The 6051-nt window shown below is 35.8% G+C and overlaps 1 long non-coding RNA gene across 1 annotated transcript in view; it reads right to left on the bottom strand.

Annotated features, from left to right (window-relative positions):
• Positions 1-1834: 1834 nt before the first annotated feature.
• Positions 1835-6051, bottom strand: part of LOC136840539 (uncharacterized) — a 4805-nt gene continuing 588 nt past the window's right edge. Inside the window, exons 2-3 of the long non-coding RNA XR_010853644.1 lie at positions 5372-5453; positions 1835-2298 (exon numbers count right to left, since the gene is read on the bottom strand). This is a non-coding gene — a long non-coding RNA (uncharacterized lncRNA). The remainder of the gene's footprint in view (positions 2299-5371; positions 5454-6051) is intronic.

The raw sequence follows: 6051 nt of genomic DNA, 5'->3' as shown, positions 1-6051 counted from the left end.
GAATATAATTGCTGTCCATACTCGGCCACCTTGATACGCTAATCCTCTCTGCTGTCTAGGTCAAGTAAGGAATACAAGCAACTGTAGCTTACTTATGCTGTGTACATATATCCCTGAAATAACGAAAATGAAGACATTCACATGAAAATATACTTTACCGATACTTTCCGTACTTGTGGCTTTATTCCCGGCGTACTTTAAAGGTTTCATCCACAAAAATAAATGCTTTCTATTCTATTATCATTGGTTTTGGTGCCTCGCAAGGAATCAGCTTTTATTTGCAATAATTATCAAGTATAAAATTGCAATATTTTTTTGCTTACTTCATGAGTATCATTTATCTAGGATGTAATCCTATGATTTTTCTCAATTCTTTGTGTGTTTTACACATCAGAACATTTACAGAAAAAAAAATATACAAAAAGTTTCGGTAATATAATTTGTTCTACCACAACTTTTTTGCCATAAAATTATGACTTTTTCTTTGACATATTCCTGTGATTTTATTACTGTCCACCATAACTTAATGTGACCTTTTTTCGGGCGCAATTCATTTGGGCATTTGTCAATATATCATTTGGGCGACTGATTCATTGTATAGTTTGGACGACAAAATATAAAAATCCTGCAAATTGGCACCAATCATTTAGGCGAATCAGTAAGGAAAAAGAGGCAGAAGTATTTTAGGACATGTTTCCACGTGGTGATAACTGTAATCGGTTGACGGACAACTCAGTAATTAGCTGGTTAATAATTGGCAGTAACTATCAGCATTAGTTATTCATTACTCGGCTATGGAAGGAAATCTCAGAAGCAAACCGACGAAAAACGCGCTTTGATGTTTTCTGGCTTTCCTTTTCGCATAGACATAATATTGAAGAATGTTTCGTGTCGGTGCACAAAAGCCAGATGTAAAGCCAGAATTAGGTGACTAACTTAGCTATCCGTAGTTTGTAGATCGTAGCCAGGACAAAAAGGAAGACCGATTTTCTTAAGTTTTGTCCTGGCGCTCTCAATGCTAAAGCGAACCCAGTTTACTCGGATTCTAAAACTAAGTATTGCCAAGAGATTGGCAAAACTAAGGACCAGAAGCACAACCCCATCCTCAAGAAATCCTTTGAGCAATTTCAACATTCAAAAACTTTAGAGCCAGAGACAAGGCAACCAACTAATTAAACAATGCATTATACAAAAATCCTGCATTTCTGTTGCCTCACTTATCGGATACATACACAAGTACAACGCCAAAGCCTGTGTTGTAGTAACCATCGACAGTCTCAGCAACTTCAACAATTTATAGGCATAAGCAATAACCACTCCCGGGACAAATTACACTATCACTATTGAAAATTTGCTGCCTGCTTAACTTTACAAACTAATTATAATACTTATAATTAGTTTGTAAAAAAGTTAAGCAGGCAGCAAATTTGGACTCGATTCAATCCAGAAAGATCCTAAAAATATTTTCCTGGTATCTCATGTCAAATTGAATTTTCACTTCCAACTATTATCGCTCAAGTCACCTATACAAGTGTTCTCAGCCGAATGCGATCTCCAGATCATAAGGAATGATCTTAATTATTCCTGTCATCAAAGGGATCAAAATACAATATCACTTTGCTGAATAGAAGTTTAAATCTGCATAGACTATTGTAAGTAAACTCCAAAATTCAGTTACTTCATTTCTCATATCAATTTCCCCACCTTACTTCTGTTAACCAACCAATCAATAACTACCATTCCCTTGATTTCATAGGACATTCTTTGTCTTTCAATGAGTATTACAAAGTCTACCTCATCACATGACATTTTGGGGTTAAAGAAATGGACAAGGTTTACAGACATTTATATTAAGCTGGTCTTCATACATGTAAATACTATTACATATCCAAAGTAATCAGATTAAAAAAATTGAATAGTAGGTACAGCACAGCATCTAAGTTCTAGTTGTCTGTGTAACCGAATTTACAGCACTTCGAATCCTCACAGGGTATGCACAGTGTCTACAAATTGAGTTCTAGTTGTCTGGGTTACCGATTTTACAGCACTTCTAATCCTAGCAGGACATGCACAGCATCTACAAGTTGAGCTCTAGTTGTCAGGGTAAACAAATTTAGTGCGCTTCGAACCGTTACAGGACATGCATAGCGTCTACAAGTTGAGTTCTTGTCTGGGTAACCGAATTCAGAGCGCTTCGAATCCTCACAGGATATTCAGTCTTCACGAAAAGCGAAAAGCATTGCTTTCCATTAGTATTAGTGTCGATGTTATGGTCTGCTGCAGCTGCACCAAGAGCCTCTGCATAAGAAAAGTAGTTTGATTTTAGAATATACTAAAAGTTTCCATGACATAACCTACCCTCTTAAAGTAAAAATAGGGTGTTCAGTTAGTCCCAGCAGCTATTCTAAGGTTATTATAATTAATGCTATATCGTATGAGTACACCTTCCCATTAACAACCCCATTGACTAGTATTATTGTTACTTCGAACTGCCATCAATTTTCACATTAACAATCCCATATATTACTGCCATTGTTCCTTCAAACTCCCAAAAAGACAACAGGATAGAGTGCCCCATTCTTTAAGATATATTTAATAGGGAACCAATCTTACACTGAAACAACCTCATCTAACCTCAGTGCTACTTAACTATGAAAGGTGCCATGCAATGCAAACACTACTATCTGGCAACTTTCGTCCTTTAGTATACAGTCTTAAGGGAATTGAAACTGCACAACCCCACGGGGTGAAAAATTAAGTTGGGAAATTCAGAATAAGAAAGGGGTTCCCGAAGCAAGCTTCAGCGCTGGAGGAAAGGTGGATGAAGGTAGGGGTCAATGAAAATATGCAATGCAATCTGAACAGTATTTCCTAACATGAAAGCTTTGCTTGAAAAGTTAAGTATATCTTAGTTTAACCAGACCACTGAGCTGATTAACAGCTCTCCTAGGGCTGGCCCGAAGGATTAGACTTATTTTACATGGCTAAGCACCAACTGGTTACCTAGCAATGGGACCTACAGCTTATTGTGGAATCCGAACCACATTAGGACGAGAAATGAATTTCCATCACCAGAAATAAATTCCTCTAATTCTTCACTGGCCGGACGGAGACTCGAACGCTGGGCCAACAGCGTGCTAACCAAGAGCTCTAGCCACCCCTCCAAAGAAGAACTGCTTTGCTTGAAGAGTAAGAGGGGGGAGGGTGAGGGTGTTGAGCACATCGACGGAACGACGTTAAGACTGCAAAAGTTTGAATTACAATTTCCACTATTAACCAGCCTATTAGAATACCTGACAAGTCCACGCTATCAGTGTCAAAAATATTCTTTAACATCCCAAGACCTAGGCTCCTTAAAAAATCATTAAGATCCACCTATTACCTGTCTAGTTCCTATTTACTAGTAGGAATGAAATTCTAAGTTATAAAAGTATGTCAGAGTTACCCTACCCTAATCTCAGCTCCACTATACATTCAAACTTACATCTCATGACCAAACAAGGGGCTCAGGTTGTAATACCCTCTGCTATTAATAACTTGCACTGTCAAATGTCTCCCTAGGTCTGACTATCACGTTTTTTACCCCAGTTTATTCCCAGCATCTATATAAAATTAGCACATTCTTCACCCTATTCTAGCCTATCCTATATTTCAAGTTCCATATCTAACTTCCCATTAAGTCCTAGCTACACAAAAACTATCAACCTTGTAGTTCTAACCTAAGAAAGAAGTTGGTTGGTTTGAAATCCCTGTTGTGCATGGTGACAAAGTCACCATGCTTGCTTTTGAACTTCCTGTTGTGCATGGTGACCAAGTCACCATGCACAACATGCAAGTCCACCTTTGCCTGGCAGGTGGCAATGCCACCCCGGCAAAGGTGGACTTCGGAAGTAGCCAAAGAATAACTTTAGATGCAAAAGTTAATTTAGATGCTTAGACGCACTTTAGATGCACTTTAGACGCAAAACTTACTGTACACACAAAACTTACTTTAGACGCTTATACAAAACTTAATTTAAATGCTTAGACGCACTTCAGACTCAAAACTTACTTAGACGCTTAGACAAAACTTAGACGCTTAGACGCAAAACTTACTTTAGACGCTTTAGACGCACTTTTTAGCCGCAAAACTTAATTTAGACGCAAAACTTAATTCAGATGCTTAGACACACTTTAGATGCACTTTAGATGCAAAACTTACTTTAGACACAACTTACTTTATACCCTTAGACGCAAAACTTAATTTAAATGCTTAGATGCACTTCAGACGCAAAACTTACTTAGACGCTTAGACGCAAAACTTAGATGCTTAGACAAAACTTACTTTAGACGCTTAGACGCACTTTAGACGCTTAGACGCACTTTTGACGCTTAGACGCACTTTTGACGCTTAGACGCACTTTTGACGCTTAGACGCACTTTTGACGCAAATCTTAATTTAGAAGCAAAACTTAATTTAGACGCAAAACTTAATTTAGACGCAAAACTTAATTTAGACGCAAAACTTAATTTAGACGCACTTTAGACGCTTAGACGCAAAATTTAAGACGCAAAACTTAAATTAGACGCTTAGACAAAACTTACTTTAGACGCTCAGACGCAATTTAGACGCAAAACTTGACAGACGCAAAACTTGACAGACGCAAAACTTGATTGAGATGCAAAACAAACTTTTGCAGCTGAAATAATTACTCAAGAGCTTTAAAAATTGTCAGTGTTCAAAAACTTCAAAATTCCAAAATAGAGACTTACTAAACTTTACAATTCTAAAAAACAAAACTAGCTGAAATTACAAGATCAAACCACATAAGGCAAAAGTTTAAATATAAACAAGTTTAAATCCACTAAGAGAAAAATACTAGATTTTCTCTACTCACTTTCAAAAATTACCTTCCACACACATTAAACTGACAAACTTCCACACACATTAAACTGACAAACTTCCACACACATTAAACTGACAAACTTCCACACACATTAAACTGACAAACTTCCACACACATTAAACTGACAAACTTCCACACACATTAAACTAACTTTTGATGCTAAAATATAACTAAACTAATAATTAAAAATACAAATTAAATACTTATAAAACAAAAAGTTCTGAAGCTGACAAATCCTAAAATTTCTTGAAATGTTCAAGCTGGTAAAGTTAAATTTTAACCTTTGCAATTTTAAGGAAAAAAATTTTTTTCAAAATTCTCAAAACTAAGTTTTGAATCTTAAAAAATAAACCCAATGCATTAAAACAAAGCCTAAACTTAAAATGAAAACTTACGAGTTTTGATTCTGAAAAAACTAAGCTAAAAAATGTTTGGAGGCGTTGCTCAAGTCACTCAACTAAAAAAAAAAAACAAGAAATACTTACTCATTAATCTTTAGTCGTATCAGTACATCTAAGACAATACAATAACTCACTGAGGCACGCTTATTTAACGACACACCCTGACCTGAAATAAGAAAATATATATATATATATATATATATATATATATATATATATATATATATATATATATATATAAAGCACAAAATGTTCTAGCAAGTGGAAAGAACCAAAGGTTGACTATTGGTTACAATCAGCTGGGCCATCTGATAAGTTTTAAAATACTAAGACAAGGAACAGCAAGCAAGGCTTTGTAAATACTAATAAGTGTTATTACTAGTTTATTGCCACTTAAGCCTACAATAATTAAGCTTAAATCAACTTAATATACCCCATATTAGGAAGACTATGGTAGTCGAGTTAGGCCTCTCTAATCCTCAAGAAACTAAACCCTATTGCATCGTAAGACTTGCTCTACTGCAGTATAAAGTTGAAATGAAAATATCCGTAGCTCTGCACAAGTTTGCTAGTATAAAACCAAAGTGCATAGAATCACCACTCAAAGCAATCTAGTTCAGCTTAGTAATAATTAAGCTTCGAAACCAAGTCTCAAATACCATGTTGAAATGCAATCTGCAACAATACCTGACATAATAAACATTCTGAACAGTTATTGCAGGAATTTACAACAAAGAATTGAAAATACCAATATTTGAAGATAC

The sequence above is a fragment of the Macrobrachium rosenbergii genome, chromosome 7, assembly GCF_040412425.1.
Source record: "Macrobrachium rosenbergii isolate ZJJX-2024 chromosome 7, ASM4041242v1, whole genome shotgun sequence".
NCBI lineage: Eukaryota > Metazoa > Arthropoda > Malacostraca > Decapoda > Palaemonidae > Macrobrachium > Macrobrachium rosenbergii.
The sequence above is the reverse complement of the archived record's forward strand: the minus strand, read 5'-3'. Positions and strand labels throughout refer to the sequence as shown.